This window comes from Oryzias latipes, chromosome 13 (assembly GCF_053564925.1).
Source record: "Oryzias latipes strain Hd-rR chromosome 13, Olatipes_Hd-rR_3.1".
NCBI classification, from domain to species: Eukaryota; Metazoa; Chordata; class Actinopteri; order Beloniformes; family Adrianichthyidae; genus Oryzias; species Oryzias latipes.
Window position 1 is genome coordinate 7,896,865 of NC_136249.1, and position 25,153 is coordinate 7,922,017.

Sequence of the window (25,153 nt, forward strand, 5' to 3'; positions counted from 1 at the left end):
GCCAAGTTTTCCTCAATGCCGTAGACTGCAGAACACCCTGGTGCTGCCACCAGATATAATTCCACAACATTGTAACTGTTGGGTATCATGGCTACTCAACAAAAAAATACAAAAAAAAACACCTCAGTAGTCTAAATTTAGTCAAAAAAAGAACAGGCCGTTTTCACCATTCAATCATTGCCTTCCAAAAAGACAAGCAGTTGTTAAGCACATAAGTCTTTTTTGTATAGCAGTTTCCAAATACTTGGCCTGGATGATGTCAGGATGGCCGAGCGGTCCAAGGCGCTGCGTTAAAGTTGCAGTCTCGAAGGAGGCGTGGGTTCGAATCCCACTTCTGACATTCATGCACCAGTGATGACTCAATTCCACTGCCTACAGCTGTCCTGTCCATGGATCTGTACTGTTTATCTGCTCTCCAGTAACATCACTAACTTATTTCATTTACTCACGAGGTTCTTGTCACATGTGCTACTAATGAACCAAATGCTAATCCATCCTTTTTCATTATTTATTAAAAACTTCTTTTGATATTTTGTATTTTTTTAAATAAGCATTCATGAAGGTTGCTGTTTTCAACGTAAAACGATATGGGTAAGATGGCATTTCAAGTCATTGACAATTTATCTCAATACTAAGGTCATAAATTATCATGTCCATGTAAAACAAATACATTGTATTTGTCCTCAAGAAAACACAGGGAAGTTTAAGGGTTCCCTGCTTCATATTGGATGCTAATGAGAAACGTGTCGAGTCATTGCATTTGAACAAATCACTCTGACAGCTAAGCCCTAATGCACAGTCCGGCATCTCGGTCCACTTACAAAATCCTTTCTTGAAACTTCATCAAAATGTAGTCTGTCATGCATTCCTTCAAATGCTCAAACTAAAAAGAAGCAGAAATGTGAGTGGTGCCATATAAGATGGAAATACTAATGCTTTAGATCTGCACAAATGTTGTAAAACAGACAGTCCATTTAACATAAATAAATCAGTCATGAACAAATCTGGTATTCGTGAAGTCATTGTTGATTATTGCAAATATGGCTGACTTATTTATGATTACAACACCGAGCGAAGGCAAAAGTGCTTGACTGTTTCACTAAATCATTAGGAGTTAATAAAGGTTTTCCAGAGGTGACCATTACTCCCATCTTTCATTCAATCAAAGTCTGGATCTCCTATCCAGGCTGCATTATACCTCATTTGCCAACTTGCCAATTACTCTATGCTGTCCTCTGTACTTTGTTCTTTTATATTCAAATCCAAATCTTTTAACCAAGTCATAAATATGTGAGAATGGACACAAAGAGTGAGACACATGCTTTGGCATTTCAAAGTAAACAAAGAAGTCAAAGAAGCAGCATTTAAGGTGGTATTGAAACACAGCGGCCGTACATTTCTATCAAGGCCCAAGTTTTCCTCAATGCCGTAGACTGCAGAACACCCTGGTGCTGCCACCAGATATAATTCCACAACATTGTAACTGTTGGGTATAATGGCTACTCAACAAAAACAAACAAAAAAAAAACACCTCAGTAGTCTAAATTTAGTCAAAAAAAGAACAGGCCGTTTTCACCATTCAATCATTGCCTTCTAAAAAGACAAGCAGTTGTTAAGCACATAAGTCTTTTTTGTATAGCAGTTTCCAAATGATTTTCCTGGAGGATGTCAGGATGGCCGAGCGGTCCAAGGCGCTGCGTTAAGGTCGCAGTCTCGAAAGAGGCGTGGGTTCAAATCCCACTTCTGACATTCATGCACCAGTGATGACTCACTTCCACTGCCTACAGCTGTCCTGTCCATGGAACTCTACTGTTTATCTGCTCTCCAGTAACATCACAAACTTATTTCATTTACTCACGAGGTTCTTGTCACATGTGCTACTAATGAACCAAATGCAAATCCATCCTTTTTCATTATTTATTAAAAACTTCTTTTGATATTTTGTATTTTTTTCCATAAGCATTCATGAAGCTTTCTGTTTTCAACGTAAAACGATATGGGTAAGATGGCATTTCAAGTCATTGACAATTTATCTCAATACTATGGTCATAAATTATCATGTCCATGTAAAACAAATACATTGTATTTGTCATCAAAAAAACACAGGGAAGTTTAAGGGTTCCCTGCTTCATATTGGATGCTAATGAGAAACGTGTCGAGTCATTGCATTTGAACAAATCACTCTGACAGCTAAGCCCTAATGCACAGTCCGGCATCTCGGTCCACTTACAAAATCCTTTTTTGAAACTTCATCAAAATGTAGTCTGTCATGCATTCCTTCAAATGCTCAAACTAAAAAGAAGCAGAAATGTTAGTGGTGCCATATAAGACGGAAATACTAATGCTTTAGATCTGCACAAACGTTGTAAAACAGACAGTCCATTTAACATAAATAAATCAGTCATGAACAAATCTGGTATTCGTGAAGTCATTGTTGATTATTGCAAATATGGCTGACTTATTTATGATTACAACACCGAGCGAAGGCAAAAGTGCTTGACTGTTTCACTAAATCATTAGGAGTTAATAAAGGTTTTCCAGAGGTGACCATTACTCCCATCTTTCATTCAATCAAAGTCTGGATCTCCTATCCAGGCTGCATTATACCTCATTTGCCAACTTGCCAATTACTCTATGCTGTCCTCTGTACTTTGTTCTTTTTATATTCAAATCCAAATCTTTTAACCAAGTCATAAATATGTGAGAATGGACACAAAGAGTGAGACACATGCTTTGGCATTTCAAAGTAAACAAAGAGGTCAAAGAAGCAGCATTTAAGGTGGTATTGAAACACAGCGGCCGTACATTTCTATCAAGGCCCAAGTTTTCCTCAATGCTGTAGACTGCAGAACACCCTGGTGCTGCCACCAGATAGAATTCCACAACATTGTAACTGTTGGGTATCATGGCTACTCAACAAAAACAAACAAACAAAAAAAACACCTCAGTAGTCTAAATTTAGTCAAAAAAAGAACAGGCCGTTTTCACCATTCAATCATTGCCTTCCAAAAAGACAAGCAGTTGTTAAGCACATAAGTCTTTTTTGTATAGCAGTTTCCAAATACTTGGCCTGGAGTATGTCAGGATAGCCGAGCGGTCCGAGGCGCTGCGCTAAGGTCGCAGTCTCGAAAGAGGCGTGGGTTCGAATCCCACTTCTGGCTTTCATGCACCAGTGATGACTCTCTTCCACTGCCTACAGCTGTCCTGTCCATGGAACTCTACTGTTTATCTGCTCTCCAGAAACATCACAAACTTATTTCATTTACTCACGAGGTTCTTGTCACATGTGCTACTAATGAACCAAATGCTAATCCATCCTTTTTCATTATTTATTAAAAACTTCTTTTGATATTTTGTATTTTTTTCCATAAGCATTCATGAAGGTTGCTGTTTTCAACGTAAAACGATATGGGTAAGATGGCATTTCAAGTCATTGACAATTTGTCTCAATACTAAGGTCATAAATTATCATGTCCATGTAAAACAAATACATTGTATTTGTCCTCAAAAAAACACAGGGAAGTTTAAGGGTTCCCTGCTTCATATTGGATGCTAATGAGAAACGTGTCGAGTCATTGCATTTGAACAAATCACTCTGACAGCTAAGCCCTAATGCACAGTCCGGCATCTCGGTCCACTTACAAAATCCTTTTTTGAAACTTCATCAAAATGTAGTCTGTCATGCATTCCTTCAAATGCTCAAACTAAAAAGAAGCAGAAATGTTAGTGGTGCCATATAAGACGGAAATACTAATGCTTTAGATCTGGACAAACGTTGTAAAACAGACAGTCCATTTAACATAAATAAATCAGTCATGAACAAATCTGGTATTCGTGAAGTCATTGTTGATTATTGCAAATATGGCTGACTTATTTATGATTACAACACCGAGCGAAGGCAAAAGTGCTTGACTGTTTCACTAAATCATTAGGAGTTAATAAAGGTTTTCCAGAGGTGACCATTACTCCCATCTTTCATTCAATCAAAGTCTGGATCTCCTATCCAGGCTGCATTATACCTCATTTGCCAACTTGCCAATTACTCTATGCTGTCCTCTGTACTTTGTTCTTTTTATATTCAAATCCAAATCTTTTAACCAAGTCATAAATATGTGAGAATGGACACAAAGAGTGAGACACATGCTTTGGCATTTCAAAGTAAACAAAGAAGTCAAAGAAGCAGCATTTAAGGTGGTATTGAAACACAGCGGCCGTACATTTCTATCAAGGCCCAAGTTTTCCTCAATGCCTTAGACTGCAGAACACCCTGGTGCTGCCACCATATATAATTCCACAACATTGTAACTGTTGGGTATCATGGCTACTCAACAAAAACAAACAAAAAAAACACATCAGTAGTCTAAATTTGGTTAAAAAAAGAACAGGCCGTTTTCACCATTCAATCATTGCCTTCCAAAAAGACAAGCAGTTGTTAAGCACATAAGTCTTTTTTGTATAGCAGTTTCCAAATACTTGGCCTGGAGTATGTCAGGATGGCCGAGCGGTCCAAGGCGCTGCGTTAAGGTCGCAGTCTCGAAAGAGGCGTGGGTTCGAATCCCACTTCTGGCATTCATGCACCAGTGATGACTCTCTTCCACTGCCTACAGCTGTCCTGTCCATGGAACTCTACTGTTTATCTGCTCTCCAGAAACATCACAAACTTATTTCATTTACTCACGAGGTTCTTGTCACATGTGCTACTAATGAACCAAATGCTAATCCATCCTTTTTCATTATTTATTAAAAACTTCTTTTGATATTTTGTATTTTTTTCCATAAGCATTCATGAAGGTTGCTGTTTTCAACGTAAAACGATATGGGTAAGATGGCATTTCAAGTCATTGACAATTTGTCTCAATACTAAGGTCATAAATTATCATGTCCATGTAAAACAAATACATTGTATTTGTCCTCAAAAAAACACAGGGAAGTTTAAGGGTTCCCTGCTTCATATTGGATGCTAATGAGAAACGTGTCGAGTCATTGCATTTGAACAAATCACTCTGACAGCTAAGCCCTAATGCACAGTCCGGCATCTCGGTCCACTTACAAAATCCTTTTTTGAAACTTCATCAAAATGTAGTCTGTCATGCATTCCTTCAAATGCTCAAACTAAAAAGAAGCAGAAATGTTAGTGGTGCCATATAAGACGGAAATACTAATGCTTTAGATCTGCACAAATGTTGTAAAACAGACAGTCCATTTAACATAAATAAATCAGTCATGAACAAATCTGGTATTCGTGAAGTCATTGTTGATTATTGCAAATATGGCTGACTTATTTATGATTACAACACCGAGCGAAGGCAAAAGTGCTTGACTGTTTCACTAAATCATTAGGAGTTAATAAAGGTTTTCCAGAGGTGACCATTACTCCCATCTTTCATTCAATCAAAGTCTGGATCTCCTATCCAGGCTGCATTATACCTCATTTGCCAACTTGCCAATTACTCTATGCTGTCCTCTGTACTTTGTTCTTTTTATATTCAAATCCAAATCTTTTAACCAAGTCATAAATATGTGAGAATGGACACAAAGAGTGAGACACATGCTTTGGCATTTCAAAGTAAACAAAGAGGTCAAAGAAGCAGCATTTAAGGTGGTATTGAAACACAGCGGCCGTACATTTCTATCAAGGCCCAAGTTTTCCTCAATGCTGTAGACTGCAGAACACCCTGGTGCTGCCACCAGATATAATTCCACAACATTGTAACTGTTGGGTATCATGGCTACTCAACAAAAACAAACAAAAAAAAAAACACCTCAGTAGTCTAAATTTGGTTAAAAAAAGAACAGGCCGTTTTCACCATTCAATCATTGCCTTCCAAAAAGACAAGCAGTTGTTAAGCACATAAGTCTTTTTTGTATAGCAGTTTCCAAATACTTGGCCTGGAGTATGTCAGGATGGCCTAGCGGTCCAAGGCGCTGCGCTAAGGTCGCAGTCTCGAAAGAGGCGTGGGTTCGAATCCCACTTCTGGCTTTCATGCACCAGTGATGACTCTCTTCCACTGCCTACAGCTGTCCTGTCCATGGAACTCTACTGTTTATCTGCTCTCCAGAAACATCACAAACTTATTTCATTTACTCACGAGGTTCTTGTCACATGTGCTACTAATGAACCAAATGCTAATCCATCCTTTTTCATTATTTATTAAAAACTTCTTTTGATATTTTGTATTTTTTTCCATAAGCATTCATGAAGGTTGCTGTTTTCAACGTAAAACGATATGGGTAAGATGGCATTTCAAGTCATTGACAATTTGTCTCAATACTAAGGTCATAAATTATCATGTCCATGTAAAACAAATACATTGTATTTGTCCTCAAAAAAACACAGGGAAGTTTAAGGGTTCCCTGCTTCATATTGGATGCTAATGAGAAACGTGTCGAGTCATTGCATTTGAACAAATCACTCTGACAGCTAAGCCCTAATGCACAGTCCGGCATCTCGGTCCACTTACAAAATCCTTTTTTGAAACTTCATCAAAATGTAGTCTGTCATGCATTCCTTCAAATGCTCAAACTAAAAAGAAGCAGAAATGTTAGTGGTGCCATATAAGACGGAAATACTAATGCTTTAGATCTGGACAAACGTTGTAAAACAGACAGTCCATTTAACATAAATAAATCAGTCATGAACAAATCTGGTATTCGTAAAGTCATTGTTGATTATTGCAAATATGGCTGACTTATTTATGATTACAACACCGAGCGAAGGCAAAAGTGCTTGACTGTTTCACTAAATCATTAGGAGTTAATAAAGGTTTTCCAGAGGTGACCATTACTCCCATCTTTCATTCAATCAAAGTCTGGATCTCCTATCCAGGCTGCATTATACCTCATTTGCCAACTTGCCAATTACTCTATGCTGTCCTCTGTACTTTGTTCTTTTTATATTCAAATCCAAATCTTTTAACCAAGTCATAAATATGTGAGAATGGACACAAAGAGTGAGACACATGCTTTGGCATTTCAAAGTAAACAAAGAGGTCAAAGAAGCAGCATTTAAGGTGGTATTGAAACACAGCGGCCGTACATTTCTATCAAGGCCCAAGTTTTCCTCAATGCTGTAGACTGCAGAACACCCTGGTGCTGCCACCAGATATAATTCCACAACATTGTAACTGTTGGGTATCATGGCTACTCAACAAAAACAAACAAAAAAAACACCTCAGTAGTCTAAATTTGGTTAAAAAAAGAACAGGCCGTTTTCACCATTCAATCATTGCCTTCCAAAAAGACAAGCAGTTGTTAAGCACATAAGTCTTTTTTGTATAGCAGTTTCCAAATAATTGGCCTGGAGGATGTCAGGATGGCCGAGCGGTCCAAGGCGCTGCGTTAAGGTCGCAGTCTTGAAAGAGGCGTGGGTTCGAATCCCACTTCTGACATTCATGCACCAGTGATGACTCACTTCCACTGCCTACAGCTGTCCTGTCCATGGAACTCTACTGTTTAACTGATCTCCAGTAACATCACAAACTTATTTCATTTACTCACGAGGTTCTTGTCACATGTGCTACTAATGAACCAAATGCTAATCCATCCTTTTTCATTATTTATTAAAAACTTCTTTTGATATTTTGTATTTTTTTCCATAAGCATTCATGAAAGTTGCTGTTTTCAACGTAAAACGATATGGGTAAGATGGCATTTCAAGTCATTGACAATTTATCTCAATACTATGGTCATAAATTATCATGTCCATGTAAAACAAATACATTGTATTTGTCCTCAAAAAAACACAGGGAAGTTTAAGGGTTCCCTGCTTCATATTGGATGCTAATGAGAAACGTGTCGAGTCATTGCATTTGAACAAATCACTCTGACAGCTAAGCCCTAATGCACAGTCCGGCATCTCGGTCCACTTACAAAATCCTTTCTTGAAACTTCATCAAAATGTAGTCTGTCATGCATTCCTTCAAATGCTCAAACTAAAAAGAAGCAGAAATGTTAGTGGTGCCATATAAGACGGAAATACTAATGCTTTAGATCTGCACAAATGTTGTAAAACAGACAGTCCATTTAACGTAAAAAAATCAGTCATGAACAAATCTGGTATTCGTGAAGTCATTGTTGATTATTGCAAATATGGCTGACTTATTTATGATTACAACACCGAGCGAAGGCAAAAGTGCTTGACTGTTTCACTAAATCATTAGGAGTTAATAAAGGTTTTCCAGAGGTGACCATTACTCCCATCTTTCATTCAATCAAAGTCTGGATCTCCTATCCAGGCTGCATTATACCTCATTTGCCAACTTGCCAATTACTCTATGCTGTCCTCTGTACTTTGTTCTTTTTATATTCAAATCCAAATCTTTTAACCAAGTCATAAATATGTGAGAATGGACACAAAGAGTGAGACACATGCTTTGGCATTTCAAAGTAAACAAAGAAGTCAAAGAAGCAGCATTTAAGGTGGTATTGAAACACAGCGGCCGTACATTTCTATCAAGGCCCAAGTTTTCCTCAATGCTGTAGACTGCAGAACACCCTGGTGCTGCCACCATATATAATTCCACAACATTGTAACTGTTGGGTATCATGGCTACTCAACAAAAACAAACAAAAAAAACACATCAGTAGTCTAAATTTGGTTAAAAAAAGAACAGGCCGTTTTCACCATTCAATCATTGCCTTCCAAAAAGACAAGCAGTTGTTAAGCACATAAGTCTTTTTTGTATAGCAGTTTCCAAATACTTGGCCTGGAGTATGTCAGGATGGCCGAGCGGTCCAAGGCGCTGCGTTAAGGTCGCAGTCTCGAAAGAGGCGTGGGTTCGAATCCCACTTCTGGCATTCATGCACCAGTGATGACTCTCTTCCACTGCCTACAGCTGTCCTGTCCATGGAACTCTACTGTTTATCTGCTCTCCAGAAACATCACAAACTTATTTCATTTACTCACGAGGTTCTTGTCACATGTGCTACTAATGAACCAAATGCTAATCCATCCTTTTTCATTATTTATTAAAAACTTCTTTTGATATTTTGTATTTTTTTCCATAAGCATTCATGAAGGTTGCTGTTTTCAACGTAAAACGATATGGGTAAGATGGCATTTCAAGTCATTGACAATTTATCTCAATACTAAGGTCATAAATTATCATGTCCATGTAAAACAAATACATTGTATTTGTCTTCAAAAAAACACAGGGAAGTTTAAGAGTTCCCTGCTTCATATTGGATGCTAATGAGAAACGTGTCAAGTCATTGCATTTGAACAAATCACTCTGACAGCTAAGCCCTAATGCACAGTCCGGCATCTCGGTCCACTTACAAAATCCTTTCTTGAAACTTCATCAAAATGTAATCTGTCATGCATTCCTTCAAATGCTCAAACTAAAAAGAAGCAGAAATGTGAGAGGTGCCATATAAGACGGAAATACTAATGCTTTAGATCTGCACAAACGTTGTAAAACAGACAGTCCATTTAACATAAATAAATCAGTCATGAACAAATCTGGTATTCGTGAAGTCATTGTTGATTATTGCAAATATGGCTGACTTATTTATGATTACAACACCGAGCGAAGGCAAAAGTGCTTGACTGTTTCACTAAATCATTAGGAGTTAATAAAGGTTTTCCAGAGGTGACCATTACTCCCATCTTTCATTCAATCAAAGTCTGGATCTCCTATCCAGGCTGCATTATACCTCATTTGCCAACTTGCCAATTACTCTATGCTGTCCTCTGTACTTTGTTCTTTTTATATTCAAATCCAAATCTTTTAACCAAGTCATAAATATGTGAGAATGGACACAAAGAGTGAGACACATGCTTTGGCATTTCAAAGTAAACAAAGAAGTCAAAGAAGCAGCATTTAAGGTGGTATTGAAACACAGCGGCCGTACATTTCTATCAAGGCCCAAGTTTTCCTCAATGCCTTAGACTGCAGAACACCCTGGTGCTGCCACCAGATATAATTCCACAACATTGTAACTGTTGGGTATCATGGCTACTCAACAAAAACAAACAAAAAAAAACACCTCAGTAGTTTAAATTTAGTCAAAAAAAGAACAGGCCGTTTTCACCATTCAATCATTGCCTTCCAAAAAGACAAGCAGTTGTTAAGCACATAAGTTTTTTTTGTATAGCAGTTTCCAAATACTTGGCCTGGAGTATGTCAGGATGGCCGAGCGGTCCAAGGCGCTGCGTTAAGGTCGCAGTCTCGAAAGAGGCGTGGGTTCGAATCCCACTTCTGGCATTCATGCACCAGTGATGACTCTCTTCCACTGCCTACAGCTGTCCTGTCCATGGAACTCTACTGTTTATCTGCTCTCCAGAAACATCACAAACTTATTTCATTTACTCACGAGGTTCTTGTCACATGTGCTACTAATGAACCAAATGCTAATCCATCCTTTTTCATTATTTATTAAAAACTTCTTTTGATATTTTGTATTTTTTTCCATAAGCATTCATGAAGGTTGCTGTTTTCAACGTAAAACGATATGGGTAAGATGGCATTTCAAGTCATTGACAATTTATCTCAATACTAAGGTCATAAATTATCATGTCCATGTAAAACAAATACATTGTATTTGTCCTCAAAAAAACACAGGGAAGTTTAAGAGTTCCCTGCTTCATATTGGATGCTAATGAGAAACGTGTCAAGTCATTGCATTTGAACAAATCACTCTGACAGCTAAGCCCTAATGCACAGTCCGGCATCTCGGTCCACTTACAAAATCCTTTCTTGAAACTTCATCAAAATGTAATCTGTCATGCATTCCTTCAAATGCTCAAACTAAAAAGAAGCAGAAGTGTTAGTGGTGCCATATAAGACGGAAATACTAATGCTTTAGATCTGCACAAACGTTGTAAAACAGACAGTCCATTTAACATAAATAAATCAGTCATGAACAAATCTGGTATTCGTGAAGTCATTGTTGATTATTGCAAATATGGCTGACTTATTTATGATTACAACACCGAGCGAAGGCAAAAGTGCTTGACTGTTTCACTAAATCATTAGGAGTTAATAAAGGTTTTCCAGAGGTGACCATTACTCCCATCTTTCATTCAATCAAAGTCTGGATCTCCTATCCAGGCTGCATTATACCTCATTTGCCAACTTGCCAATTACTCTATGCTGTCCTCTGTACTTTGTTCTTTTTATATTCAAATCCAAATCTTTTAACCAAGTCATAAATATGTGAGAATGGACACAAAGAGTGAGACACATGCTTTGGCATTTCAAAGTAAACAAAGAAGTCAAAGAAGCAGCATTTAAGGTGATATTGAAACACAGCGGCCGTACATTTCTATCAAGGCCCAAGTTTTCCTCAATGCCTTAGACTGCAGAACACCCTGGTGCTGCCACCAGATATAATTCCACAACATTGTAACTGTTGGGTATCATGGCTACTCAACAAAAACAAACAAAAAAAAACACCTCAGTAGTCTAAATTTAGTCAAAAAAAGAACAGGCCGTTTTCACCATTCAATCATTGCCTTCCAAAAAGACAAACAGTTGTTAAGCACATAAGTCTTTTTTGTATAGCAGTTTCCAAATAGTTGGCCTGGATGATGTCAGGATGGCCGAGCGGTCCAAGGCGCTGCGTTAAGGTTGCAGTCTCGAAGGAGGCGTGGGTTCGAATCCCACTTCTGACATTCATGCACCAGTGATGACTCAATTCCACTGCCTACAGCTGTCCTGTCCATGGATCTGTACTGTTTATCTGCTCTCCAGTAACATCACTAACTTATTTCATTTACTCACGAGGTTCTTGTCACATGTGCTACTAATGAACCAAATGCTAATCCATCCTTTTTCATTATTTATTAAAAACTTCTTTTGATATTTTGTATTTTTTTAAATAAGCATTCATGAAGGTTGCTGTTTTCAACGTAAAACGATATGGGTAAGATGGCATTTCAAGTCATTGACAATTTATCTCAATACTAAGGTCATAAATTATCATGTCCATGTAAAACAAATACATTGTATTTGTCCTCAAGAAAACACAGGGAAGTTTAAGGGTTCCCTGCTTCATATTGGATGCTAATGAGAAACGTGTCGAGTCATTGCATTTGAACAAATCACTCTGACAGCTAAGCCCTAATGCACAGTCCGGCATCTCGGTCCACTTACAAAATCCTTTCTTGAAACTTCATCAAAATGTAGTCTGTCATGCATTCCTTCAAATGCTCAAACTAAAAAGAAGCAGAAATGTGAGTGGTGCCATATAAGATGGAAATACTAATGCTTTAGATCTGCACAAATGTTGTAAAACAGACAGTCCATTTAACATAAATAAATCAGTCATGAACAAATCTGGTATTCGTGAAGTCATTGTTGATTATTGCAAATATGGCTGACTTATTTATGATTACAACACCGAGCGAAGGCAAAAGTGCTTGACTGTTTCACTAAATCATTAGGAGTTAATAAAGGTTTTCCAGAGGTGACCATTACTCCCATCTTTCATTCAATCAAAGTCTGGATCTCCTATCCAGGCTGCATTATACCTCATTTGCCAACTTGCCAATTACTCTATGCTGTCCTCTGTACTTTGTTCTTTTTATATTCAAATCCAAATCTTTTAACCAAGTCATAAATATGTGAGAATGGACACAAAGAGTGAGACACATGCTTTGGCATTTCAAAGTAAACAAAGAAGTCAAAGAAGCAGCATTTAAGGTGGTATTGAAACACAGCGGCCGTACATTTCTATCAAGGCCCAAGTTTTCCTCAATGCCTTAGACTGCAGAACACCCTGGTGCTGCCACCAGATAGAATTCCACAACATTGTAACTGTTGGGTATCATGGCTACTCAACAAAAACAAACAAAAAAAAACACCTCAGTAGTTTAAATTTAGTCAAAAAAAGAACAGGCCGTTTTCACCATTCAATCATTGCCTTCCAAAAAGACAAGCAGTTGTTAAGCACATAAGTCTTTTTTGTATAGCAGTTTCCAAATACTTGCCCTGGAGGATGTCAGGATGGCCGAGCGGTCCAAGGCGCTGCATTAAGGTCGCAGTCTCGAAAGAGGCGTGGGTTCGAATCCCACTTCTGACATTCATGCACCAGTGATGACTCACTTCCACTGCCTACAGCTGTCCTGTCCATGGAACTCTACTGTTTATCTGCTCTCCAGTAACATCACAAACTTATTTCATTTACTCACGAGGTTCTTGTCACATGTGCTACTAATGAACCAAATGCTAATCCATCCTTTTTCATTATTTATTAAAAACTTCTTTTGATATTTTGTATTTTTTTTCCATAAGCATTCATGAAGGTTTCTGTTTTCAACGTAAAACGATATGGGTAAGATGGCATTTCAAGTCATTGACAATTTATCTCAATACTATGGTCATAAATGATCATGTCCATGTAAAACAAATACATTGTATTTGTCATCAAAAAAACACAGGGAAGTTTAAGGATTCCCTGCTTCATATTGGATGCTAATGAGAAACGTGTCGAGTCATTGCATTTGAACAAATCACTCTGACAGCTAAGCCCTAATGCACAGTCCGGCATCTCGGTCCACTTACAAAATCCTTTCTTGAAACTTCATCAAAATGTAGTCTGTCATGCATTCCTTCAAATGCTCAAACTAAAAAGAAGCAGAAATGTGAGTGGTGCCATATAAGATGGAAATACTAATGCTTTAGATCTGCACAAATGTTGTAAAACAGACAGTCCATTTAACATAAATAAATCAGTCATGAACAAATCTGGTATTCGTGAAGTCATTGTTGATTATTGCAAATATGGCTGACTTATTTATGATTACAACACCGAGCGAAGGCAAAAGTGCTTGACTGTTTCACTAAATCATTAGGAGTTAATAAAGGTTTTCCAGAGGTGACCATTACTCCCATCTTTCATTCAATCAAAGTCTGGATCTCCTATCCAGGCTGCATTATACTTCATTTGCCAACTTGCCAATTACTCTATGCTGTCCTCTGTACTTTGTTCTTTTTATATTCAAATCCAAATCTTTTAACCAAGTCATAAATATGTGAGAATGGACACAAAGAGTGAGACACATGCTTTGGCATTTCAAAGTAAACAAAGAAGTCAAAGAAGCAGCATTTAAGGTGATATTGAAACACAGCGGCCGTACATTTCTATCAAGGCCCAAGTTTTCCTCAATGCCTTAGACTGCAGAACACCCTGGTGCTGCCACCAGATATAATTCCACAACATTGTAACTGTTGGGTATCATGGCTACTCAACAAAAACAAACAAAAAAAACACATCAGTAGTCTAAATTTGGTTAAAAAAAGAACAGGCCGTTTTCACCATTCAATCATTGCCTTCCAAAAAGACAGTTGTTAAGCACATAAGTCTTTTTTGTATAGCAGTTTCCAAATACTTGGCCTGGAGGATGTCAGGATGGCCGAGCGGTCCAAGGCGCTGCGTTAAGGTCGCAGTCTCGAAAGAGGCGTGGGTTCGAATCCCACTTCTGACATTCATGCACCAGTGATGACTCACTTCCACTGCCTACAGCTGTCCTGTCCATGGAACTCTACTGTTTATCTGCTCTCCAGAAACATCACAAACTTATTTCATTTACTCACGAGGTTCTTGTCACATGTGCTACTAATGAACCAAATGCTAATCCATCCTTTTTCATTATTTATTAAAAACTTCTTTTGATATTTTGTATTTTTTTCCATAAGCATTCATGAAGGTTGCTGTTTTCAACGTAAAACGATATGGGTAAGATGGCATTTCAAGTCATTGACAATTTGTCTCAATACTAAGGTCATAAATTATCATGTCCATGTAAAACAAATACATTGTATTTGTCCTCAAAAAAACACAGGGAAGTTTAAGGGTTCCCTGCTTCATATTGGATGCTAATGAGAAACGTGTCGAGTCATTGCATTTGAACAAATCACTCTGACAGCTAAGCCCTAATGCACAGTCCGGCATCTCGGTCCACTTACAAAATCCTTTCTTGAAACTTCATCAAAATGTAGTCTGTCATGCATTCCTTCAAATGCTCAAACTAAAAAGAAGCAGAAATGTTAGTGGTGCCATATAAGACGGAAATACTAATGCTTTAGATCTGCACAAACGTTGTAAAACAGACAGTCCATTTAACATAAATAAATCAGTCATGAACAAATCTGGTATTCGTGAAGTCATTGTTGATTATTGCAAATATGGCTGACTTATTTATGATTACAACACCGAGCGAAGGCAAAAGTGCTTGACTGTTTCACTAAATCATTAGGAGTTAATAAAGGTTTTCCAGAGGTGACCATTACTCCCATCTTTCATTCAATCAAAGTCTGGATCTCCTATCCAGGCTGCATTATACCTCATTTGCCAACTTGCCAATTACTCTATGCTGTCCTCTGTACTTTGTTCTTTTTATATTCAAATCCAAATCTTTTAACCAAGTCATAAATATGTGAGAATGGACACAAAGAGTGAGACACATGCTTTGGCATTTCAAAGTAAACAAAGAGGTCAAAGAAGCAGCATTTAAGGTGGTATTGAAACACAGCGGCCGTACATTTCTATCAAGGCCCAAGTTTTCCTCAATGCTGTAGACTGCAGAACACCCTGGTGCTGCCACCAGATATAATTCCACAACATTGTAACTGTTGGGTATCATGGCTACTCAACAAAAACAAACAAACAAAAAAAACACCTCAGTAGTCTAAATTTAGTCAAAAAAAGAACAGGCCGTTTTCACCATTCAATCATTGCCTTCCAAAAAGACAAGCAGTTGTTAAGCACATAAGTCTTTTTTGTATAGCAGTTTCCAAATACTTGGCCTGGAGTATGTCAGGATGGCCGAGCGGTCCAAGGCGCTGCGTTAAGGTCGCAGTCTCGAAAGAGGCGTGGGTTCAAATCCCACTTCTGGCATTCATGCACCAGTGATGACTCTCTTCCACTGCTTACAGCTGTCCTGTCCATGGAACTCTACTGTTTATCTGCTCTCCAGAAACATCACAAACTTATTTCATTTACTCACGAGGTTCTTGTCACATGTGCTACTAATGAACCAAATGCTAATCCATCCTTTTTCATTATTTATTAAAAACTTCTTTTGATATTTTGTATTTTTTTCCATAAGCATTCATGAAGGTTGCTGTTTTCAACGTAAAACGATATGGGTAAGATGGCATTTCAAGTCATTGACAATTTATCTCAATACTAAGGTCATAAATTATCATGTCCATGTAAAACAAATACATTGTATTTGTCCTCAAAAAAAACACAGGGAAGTTTAAGAGTTCCCTGCTTCATATTGGATGCTAATGAGAAACGTGTCAAGTCATTGCATTTGAACAAATCACTCTGACAGCTAAGCCCTAATGCACAGTCCGGCATCTCGGTCCACTTACAAAATCCTTTTTTGAAACTTCATCAAAATGTAGTCTGTCATGCATTCCTTCAAATGCTCAAACTAAAAAGAAGCAGAAATGTTAGTGGTGCCATATAAGACGGAAATACTAATGCTTTAGATCTGGACAAACGTTGTAAAACAGACAGTCCATTTAACATAAATAAATCAGTCATGAACAAATCTGGTATTCGTGAAGTCATTGTTGATTATTGCAAATATGGCTGACTTATTTATGATTACAACACCGAGCGAAGGCAAAAGTGCTTGACTGTTTCACTAAATCATTAGGAGTTAATAAAGGTTTTCCAGAGGTGACCATTACTCCCATCTTTCATTCAATCAAAGTCTGGATCTCCTATCCAGGCTGCATTATACCTCATTTGCCAACTTGCCAATTACTCTATGCTGTCCTCTGTACTTTGTTCTTTTTATATTCAAATCCAAATCTTTTAACCAAGTCATAAATATGTGAGAATGGACACAAAGAGTGAGACACATGCTTTGGCATTTCAAAGTAAACAAAGAGGTCAAAGAAGCAGCATTTAAGGTGGTATTGAAACACAGCGGCCGTACATTTCTATCAAGGCCCAAGTTTTCCTCAATGCTGTAGACTGCAGAACACCCTGGTGCTGCCACCAGATAGAATTCCACAACATTGTAACTGTTGGGTATCATGGCTACTCAACAAAAACAAACAAACAAAAAAAACACCTCAGTAGTCTAAATTTAGTCAAAAAAAGAACAGGCCGTTTTCACCATTCAATCATTGCCTTCCAAAAAGACAAGCAGTTGTTAAGCACATAAGTCTTTTTTGTATAGCAGTTTCCAAATACTTGGCCTGGAGTATGTCAGGATGGCCGAGCGGTCCAAGGCGCTGCGCTAAGGTCGCAGTCTCGAAAGAGGCGTGGGTTCGAATCCCACTTCTGGCATTCATGCACCAGTGATGACTCTCTTCCACTGCCTACAGTTGTCCTGTCCATGGAACTCTACTGTTTATCTGCTCTCCAGAAACATCACAAACTTATTTCATTTACTCACGAGGTTCTTGTCACATGTGCTACTAATGAACCAAATGCTAATCCATCCTTTTTCATTATTTATTAAAAACTTCTTTTGATATTTTGTATTTTTTTCCATAAGCATTCATGAAGGTTGCTGTTTTCAACGTAAAACGATATGGGTAAGATGGCATTTCAAGTCATTGACAATTTGTCTCAATACTAAGGTCATAAATTATCATGTCCATGTAAAACAAATACATTGTATTTGTCCTCAAAAAAACACAGGGAAGTTTAAGGGTTCCCTGCTTCATATTGGATGCTAATGAGAAACGTGTCGAGTCATTGCATTTGAACAAATCACTCTGACAGCTAAGCCCTAATGCACAGTCCGGCATCTCGGTCCACTTACAAAATCCTTTTTTGAAACTTCATCAAAATGTAGTCTGTCATGCATTCCTTCAAATGCTCAAACTAAAAAGAAGCAGAAATGTTAGTGGTGCCATATAAGACGGAAATACTAATGCTTTAGATCTGGACAAACGTTGTAAAACAGACAGTCCATTTAACATAAATAAATCAGTCATGAACAAATCTGGTATTCGTGAAGTCATTGTTGATTATTGCAAATATGGCTGACTTATTTATGATTACAACACCGAGCGAAGGCAAAAGTGCTTGACTGTTTCACTAAATCATTAGGAGTTAATAAAGGTTTTCCAGAGGTGACCATTACTCCCATCTTTCATTCAATCAAAGTCTGGATCTCCTATCCAGGCTGCATTATACCTCATTTGCCAACTTGCCAATTACTCTATGCTGTCCTCTGTACTTTGTTCTTTTTATATTCAAATCCAAATCTTTTAACCAAGTCATAAATATGTGAGAATGGACACAAAGAGTGAGACACATGCTTTGGCATTTCAAAGTAAACAAAGAGGTCAAAGAAGCAGCATTTAAGGTGGTATTGAAACACAGCGGCCGTACATTTCTATCAAGGCCCAAGTTTTCCTCAATGCTGTAGACTGCAGAACACCCTGGTGCTGCCACCAGATAGAATTCCACAACATTGTAACTGTTGGGTATCATGGCTACTCAACAAAAACAAACAAAAAAAACACCTCAGTAGTCTAAATTTGGTTAAAAAAAGAACAGGCCGTTTTCACCATTCAATCATTGCCTTCCAAAAAGACAAGCAGTTGTTAAGCACATAAGTCTTTTTTGTATAGCAGTTTCCAAATAATTGGCCTGGAGGATGTCAGGATGGCCGAGCGGTCCAAGGCGCTGCGTTAAGGTCGCAGTCTTGAAAGAGGCGTGGGTTCGAATCCCACTTCTGACATTCATGCACCAGTGATGACTCACTTCCACTGCCTACAGCTGTCCTGTCCATGGAACTCTACTGTTTAACTGATCTCCAGTAACATCACAAACTTATTTCATTTACTCACGAGGTTCTTGTCACATGTGCTACTAATGAACCAAATGCTAATCCATCCTTTTTCATTATTTATTAAAAACTTCTTTTGATATTTTGTATTTTTTTCCATAAGCATTCATGAAAGTTGCTGTTTTCAACGTAAAACGATATGGGTAAGATGGCATTTCAAGTCATTGACAATTTATCTCAATACTATGGTCATAAATTATCATGTCCATGTAAAACAAATACATTGTATTTGTCCTCAAAAAAACACAGGGAAGTTTAAGGGTTCCCTGCTTCATATTGGATGCTAATGAGAAACGTGTCGAGTCATTGCATTTGAACAAATCACTCTGACAGCTAAGCCCTAATGCACAGTCCGGCATCTCGGTCCACTTACAAAATCCTTTTTTGAAACTTCATCAAAATGTAGTCTGTCATGCATTCCTTCAAATGCTCAAACTAAAAAGAAGCAGAAATGTTAGTGGTGCCATATAAGACGGAAATACTAATGCTTTAGATCTGCACAAATGTTGTAAAACAGACAGTCCATTTAACGTAAAAAAATCAGTCATGAACAAATCTGGTATTCGTGAAGTCATTGTTGATTATTGCAAATATGGCTGACTTATTTATGATTACAACACCGAGCGAAGGCAAAAGTGCTTGACTGTTTCACTAAATCATTAGGAGTTAATAAAGGTTTTCCAGAGGTGACCATTACTCCCATCTTTCATTCAATCAAAGTCTGGATCTCCTATCCAGGCTGCATTATACCTCATTTGCCAACTTGCCAATTACTCTATGCTGTCCTCTGTACTTTGTTCTTTTTATATTCAAATCCAAATCTTTTAACCAAGTCATAAATATGTGAGAATGGACACAAAGAGTGAGACACATGCTTTGGCATTTCAAAGTAAACAAAGAAGTCAAAGAAGCAGCATTTAAGGTGGTATTGAAACACAGCGGCCGTACATTTCTATCAAGGCCCAAGTTTTCCTCAATGCCTTAGACTGCAGAACACCCTGGTGCTGCCACCAGATATAATTCCACAACATTGTAACTGTTGGGTATCATGGCTACTCAACAAAAACAAACAAAAAAAACACATCAGTAGTCTAAATTTGGTTAAAAAAAGAACAGGCCGTTTTCACCATTCAATCATTGCCTTCCAAAAAGACAAGCAGTTGTTAAGCACATAAGTCTTTTTTGTATAGCAGTTTCCAAATACTTGGCCTGGAGGATGTCAGGATGGCCGAGCGGTCCAAGGCGCTGCGTTAAGGTCGCAGTCTCAAAAGAGGCGTGGGTTCGAATCCCACTTCTGACATTCATGCACCAGTGATGACTCACTTCCACTGCCTACAGCTGTCCTGTCCATGGAACTCTACTGTTTATCTGCTCTCCAGAAACATCACAAACTTATTTCATTTACTCACGAGGTTCTTGTCACATGTGCTACTAATGAACCAAATGCTAATCCATCCTTTTTCATTATTTATTAAAAACTTCTTTTGATATTTTGTATTTTTTTCCATAAGCATTCATGAAGGTTGCTGTTTTCAACGTAAAACGATATGGGTAAGATGGCATTTCAAGTCATTGACAATTTATCTCAATACTAAGGTCATAAATTATCATGTCCATGTAAAACAAATACATTGTATTTGTCCTCAAAAAAACACAGGGAAGTTTAAGGGTTCCCTGCTTCATATTGGATGCTAATGAGAAACGTGTCGAGTCATTGCATTTGAACAAATCACTCTGACAGCTAAGCCCTAATGCACAGTCCGGCATCTCGGTCCACTTACAAAATCCTTTTTTGAAACTTCATCAAAATGTAGTCTGTCATGCATTCCTTCAAATGCTCAAACTAAAAAGAAGCAGAAATGTTAGTGGTGCCATATAAGACGGAAATACTAATGCTTTAGATCTGGACAAACGTTGTAAAACAGACAGTCCATTTAACATAAATAAATCAGTCATGAACAAATCTGGTATTCGTGAAGTCATTGTTGATTATTGCAAATATGGCTGACTTATTTATGATTACAACACCGAGCGAAGGCAAAAGTGCTTGACTGTTTCACTAAATCATTAGGAGTTAATAAAGGTTTTCCAGAGGTGACCATTACTCCCATCTTTCATTCAATCAAAGTCTGGATCTCCTATCCAGGCTGCATTATACCTCATTTGCCAACTTGCCAATTACTCTATGCTGTCCTCTGTACTTTGTTCTTTTTATATTCAAATCCAAATCTTTTAACCAAGTCATAAATATGTGAGAATGGACACAAAGAGTGAGACACATGCTTTGGCATTTCAAAGTAAACAAAGAGGTCAAAGAAGCAGCATTTAAGGTGGTATTGAAACACAGCGGCCGTACATTTCTATCAAGGCCCAAGTTTTCCTCAATGCTGTAGACTGCAGAACACCCTGGTGCTGCCACCAGATAGAATTCCACAACATAGTAACTGTTTGGTATCATGGCTACTCAACAAAAACAAACAAAAAAAACACCTCAGTAGTCTAAATTTGGTTAAAAAAAGAACAGGCCGTTTTCACCATTCAATCATTGCCTTCCAAAAAGACAAGCAGTTGTTAAGCACATAAGTCTTTTTTGTATAGCAGTTTCCAAATAATTGGCCTGGAGGATGTCAGGATGGCCGAGCGGTCCAAGGCGCTGCGTTAAGGTCGCAGTCTTGAAAGAGGCGTGGGTTCGAATCCCACTTCTGACATTCATGCACCAGTGATGACTCACTTCCACTGCCTACAGCTGTCCTGTCCATGGAACTCTACTGTTTAACTGATCTCCAGTAACATCACAAACTTATTTCATTTACTCACGAGGTTCTTGTCACATGTGCTACTAATGAACCAAATGCTAATCCATCCTTTTTCATTATTTATTAAAAACTTCTTTTGATATTTTGTATTTTTTTCCATAAGCATTCATGAAAGTTGCTGTTTTCAACGTAAAACGATATGGGTAAGATGGCATTTCAAGTCATTGACAATTTATCTCAATACTATGGTCATAAATTATCATGTCCATGTAAAACAAATACATTGTATTTGTCCTCAAAAAAACACAGGGAAGTTTAAGGGTTCCCTGCTTCATATTGGATGCTAATGAGAAACGTGTCGAGTCATTGCATTTGAACAAATCACTCTGACAGCTAAGCCCTAATGCACAGTCCGGCATCTCGGTCCACTTACAAAATCCTTTCTTGAAACTTCATCAAAATGTAGTCTGTCATGCATTCCTTCAAATGCTCAAACTAAAAAGAAGCAGAAATGTTAGTGGTGCCATATAAGACGGAAATACTAATGCTTTAGATCTGCACAAATGTTGTAAAACAGACAGTCCATTTAACGTAAAAAAATCAGTCATGAACAAATCTGGTATTCGTGAAGTCATTGTTGATTATTGCAAATATGGCTGACTTATTTATGATTACAACACCGAGCGAAGGCAAAAGTGCTTGACTGTTTCACTAAATCATTAGGAGTTAATAAAGGTTTTCCAGAGGTGACCATTACTCCCATCTTTCATTCAATCAAAGTCTGGATCTCCTATCCAGGCTGCATTATACCTCATTTGCCAACTTGCCAATTACTCTATGCTGTCCTCTGTACTTTGTTCTTTTTATATTCAAATCCAAATCTTTTAACCAAGTCATAAATATGTGAGAATGGACACAAAGAGTGAGACACATGCTTTGGCATTTCAAAGTAAACAAAGAAGTCAAAGAAGCAGCATTTAAGGTGGTATTGAAACATAGCGGCCGTACATTTCTATCAAGGCCCAAGTTTTCCTCAATGCCTTAGACTGCAGAACACCCTGGTGCTGCCACCAGATATAATTCCACAACATTGTAACTGTTGGGTATCATGGCTACTCAACAAAAACAAACAAAAAAAACACATCAGTAGTCTAAATTTGGTTAAAAAAAGAACAGGCCGTTTTCACCATTCAATCATTGCCTTCCAAAAAGACAAGCAGTTGTTAAGCACATAAGTCTTTTTTGTATAGCAGTTTCCAAATACTTGGCCTGGAGGATGTCAGGATGGCCGAGCGGTCCAAGGCGCTGCGTTAAGGTCGCAGTCTCAAAAGAGGCGTGGGTTCGAATCCCACTTCTGACATTCATGCACCAGTGATGACTCACTTCCACTGCCTACAGCTGTCCTGTCCATGGAACTCTACTGTTTATCTGCTCTCCAGAAACATCACAAACTTATTTCATTTACTCACGAAGTTCTTGTCACATGTGCTACTAATGAACCAAATGCTAATCCATCCTTTTTCATTATTTATTAAAAACTTCTTTTGATATTTTGTATTTTTTTCCATAAGCATTCATGAAGGTTGCTGTTTTCAACGTAAAACGATATGGGTAAGATGGCATTTCAAGTCATTGACAATTTGTTTCAATACTAAGGTCATAAATTATCATGTCCATGTAAAACAAATACATTGTATTTGTCCTCAAAAAAACACAGGGAAGTTTAAGGGTTCCCTGCTTCATATTGGATGCTAATGAGAAACGTGTCAAGTCATTGCATTTGAACAAATCACTCTGACAGCTAAGCCCTAATGCACAGTCCGGCATCTCGGTCCACTTACAAAATCCTTTTTTGAAACTTCATCAAAATGTAGTCTGTCATGCATTCCTTCAAATGCTCAAACTAAAAAGAAGCAGAAATGTTAGTGGTGCCATATAAGACGGAAATACTAATGCTTTAGATCTGCACAAACGTTGTAAAACAGACAGTCCATTTAACATAAATAAATCAGTCATGAACAAATCTGGTATTCGTGAAGTCATTGTTGATTATTGCAAATATGGCTGACTTATTTATGATTACAACACCGAGCGAAGGCAAAAGTGCTTGACTGTTTCACTAAATCATTAGGAGTTAATAAAGGTTTTCCAGAGGTGACCATTACTCCCATCTTTCATTCAATCAAAGTCTGGATCTCCTATCCAGGCTGCATTATACCTCATTTGCCAACTTGCCAATTACTCTATGCTGTCCTCTGTACTTTGTTCTTTTTATATTCAAATCCAAATCTTTTAACCAAGTCATAAATATGTGAGAATGGACACAAAGAGTGAGACACATGCTTTGGCATTTCAAAGTAAACAAAGAAGTCAAAGAAGCAGCATTTAAGGTGGTATCGAAACACAGCGGCCGTACATTTCTATCAAGGCCCAAGTTTTCCTCAATGCTGTAGACTGCAGAACACCCTGGTGCTGCCACCAGATAGAATTCCACAACATTGTAACTGTTGGGTATCATGGCTACTCAACAAAAACAAACAAAAAAAACACATCAGTAGTCTAAATTTGGTTAAAAAAAGAACAGGCCGTTTTCACCATTCAATCATTGCCTTCCAAAAAGACAAGCAGTTGTTAAGCACATAAGTCTTTTTTGTATAGCAGTTTCCAAATACTTGGCCTGGAGGATGTCAGGATGGCCGAGCGGTCCAAGGCGCTGCGTTAAGGTCGCAGTCTCGAAAGAGGCGTGGGTTCGAATCCCACTTCTGACATTCATGCACCAGTGATGACTCACTTCCACTGCCTACAGCTGTCCTGTCCATGGAACTCTACTGTTTATCTGCTCTCCAGAAACATCACAAACTTATTTCATTTACTCACGAGGTTCTTGTCACATGTGCTACTAATGAACCAAATGCTAATCCATCCTTTTTCATTATTTATTAAAAACTTCTTTTGATATTTTGTATTTTTTTCCATAAGCATTCATGAAGGTTGCTGTTTTCAACGTAAAACGATATGGGTAAGATGGCATTTCAAGTCATTGACAATTTATCTCAATACTAAGGTCATAAATTATCATGTCCATGTAAAACAAATACATTGTATTTGTCCTCAAAAAAACACAGGGAAGTTTAAGGGTTCCCTGCTTCATATTGGATGCTAATGAGAAACGTGTCGAGTCATTGCATTTGAACAAATCACTCTGACAGCTAAGCCCTAATGCACAGTCCGGCATCTCGGTCCACTTACAAAATCCTTTCTTGAAACTTCATCAAAATGTAATCTGTCATGCATTCCTTCAAATGCTCAAACTAAAAAGAAGCAGAAATGTGAGAGGTGCCATATAAGACGGAAATACTAATGCTTTAGATCTGCACAAATGTTGTAAAACAGACAGTCCATTTCACATAAATAAATCAGTCATGAACAAATCTGGTATTCGTGAAGTCATTGTTGATTATTGCAAATATGGCTGACTTATTTATGATTACAACACCGAGCGAAGGCAAAAGTGCTTGACTGTTTCACTAAATCATTAGGAGTTAATAAAGGTTTTCCAGAGGTGACCATTACTCCCATCTTTCATTCAATCAAAGTCTGGATCTCCTATCCAGGCTGCATTATACCT

The 25,153-nt window shown here is 37.9% G+C and overlaps 18 non-coding genes across 18 annotated transcripts; all 18 read left to right on the plus strand.

Moving 5' to 3' along the window:
- The first annotated feature begins 258 nt into the window (after positions 1-258).
- Positions 259-340, plus strand: trnaf-aaa (transfer RNA phenylalanine (anticodon AAA)). The gene has a single exon. It is a non-coding gene; the product is annotated as a tRNA-Phe (tRNA).
- Positions 341-1,667: 1,327 nt separating this feature from the next.
- Positions 1,668-1,749, plus strand: trnal-aag (transfer RNA leucine (anticodon AAG)). The gene has a single exon. It is a non-coding gene; the product is annotated as a tRNA-Leu (tRNA).
- A 1,330-nt stretch (positions 1,750-3,079) lies between these two features.
- trnal-aag (transfer RNA leucine (anticodon AAG)) lies at positions 3,080-3,161 on the plus strand. The gene has a single exon. It is a non-coding gene; the product is annotated as a tRNA-Leu (tRNA).
- A 1,326-nt stretch (positions 3,162-4,487) lies between these two features.
- trnal-aag (transfer RNA leucine (anticodon AAG)) lies at positions 4,488-4,569 on the plus strand. Its single transcript has one exon. It is a non-coding gene; the product is annotated as a tRNA-Leu (tRNA).
- Positions 4,570-5,898: 1,329 nt separating this feature from the next.
- Positions 5,899-5,980, plus strand: trnal-aag (transfer RNA leucine (anticodon AAG)). Its single transcript has one exon. It is a non-coding gene; the product is annotated as a tRNA-Leu (tRNA).
- Positions 5,981-7,306: 1,326 nt separating this feature from the next.
- Positions 7,307-7,388, plus strand: trnal-aag (transfer RNA leucine (anticodon AAG)). The gene has a single exon. It is a non-coding gene; the product is annotated as a tRNA-Leu (tRNA).
- A 1,326-nt stretch (positions 7,389-8,714) lies between these two features.
- On the plus strand, positions 8,715-8,796 carry trnal-aag (transfer RNA leucine (anticodon AAG)). The gene has a single exon. It is a non-coding gene; the product is annotated as a tRNA-Leu (tRNA).
- A 1,327-nt stretch (positions 8,797-10,123) lies between these two features.
- trnal-aag (transfer RNA leucine (anticodon AAG)) lies at positions 10,124-10,205 on the plus strand. The gene has a single exon. It is a non-coding gene; the product is annotated as a tRNA-Leu (tRNA).
- A 1,327-nt stretch (positions 10,206-11,532) lies between these two features.
- trnal-aag (transfer RNA leucine (anticodon AAG)) lies at positions 11,533-11,614 on the plus strand. The gene has a single exon. It is a non-coding gene; the product is annotated as a tRNA-Leu (tRNA).
- A 1,327-nt stretch (positions 11,615-12,941) lies between these two features.
- On the plus strand, positions 12,942-13,023 carry trnal-aag (transfer RNA leucine (anticodon AAG)). Its single transcript has one exon. It is a non-coding gene; the product is annotated as a tRNA-Leu (tRNA).
- A 1,323-nt stretch (positions 13,024-14,346) lies between these two features.
- trnal-aag (transfer RNA leucine (anticodon AAG)) lies at positions 14,347-14,428 on the plus strand. Its single transcript has one exon. It is a non-coding gene; the product is annotated as a tRNA-Leu (tRNA).
- Positions 14,429-15,758: 1,330 nt separating this feature from the next.
- Positions 15,759-15,840, plus strand: trnal-aag (transfer RNA leucine (anticodon AAG)). Its single transcript has one exon. It is a non-coding gene; the product is annotated as a tRNA-Leu (tRNA).
- A 1,331-nt stretch (positions 15,841-17,171) lies between these two features.
- On the plus strand, positions 17,172-17,253 carry trnal-aag (transfer RNA leucine (anticodon AAG)). The gene has a single exon. It is a non-coding gene; the product is annotated as a tRNA-Leu (tRNA).
- A 1,326-nt stretch (positions 17,254-18,579) lies between these two features.
- trnal-aag (transfer RNA leucine (anticodon AAG)) lies at positions 18,580-18,661 on the plus strand. Its single transcript has one exon. It is a non-coding gene; the product is annotated as a tRNA-Leu (tRNA).
- Positions 18,662-19,987: 1,326 nt separating this feature from the next.
- trnal-aag (transfer RNA leucine (anticodon AAG)) lies at positions 19,988-20,069 on the plus strand. Its single transcript has one exon. It is a non-coding gene; the product is annotated as a tRNA-Leu (tRNA).
- Positions 20,070-21,395: 1,326 nt separating this feature from the next.
- trnal-aag (transfer RNA leucine (anticodon AAG)) lies at positions 21,396-21,477 on the plus strand. The gene has a single exon. It is a non-coding gene; the product is annotated as a tRNA-Leu (tRNA).
- Positions 21,478-22,803: 1,326 nt separating this feature from the next.
- trnal-aag (transfer RNA leucine (anticodon AAG)) lies at positions 22,804-22,885 on the plus strand. Its single transcript has one exon. It is a non-coding gene; the product is annotated as a tRNA-Leu (tRNA).
- A 1,326-nt stretch (positions 22,886-24,211) lies between these two features.
- trnal-aag (transfer RNA leucine (anticodon AAG)) lies at positions 24,212-24,293 on the plus strand. Its single transcript has one exon. It is a non-coding gene; the product is annotated as a tRNA-Leu (tRNA).
- Positions 24,294-25,153: the final 860 nt, after the last annotated feature.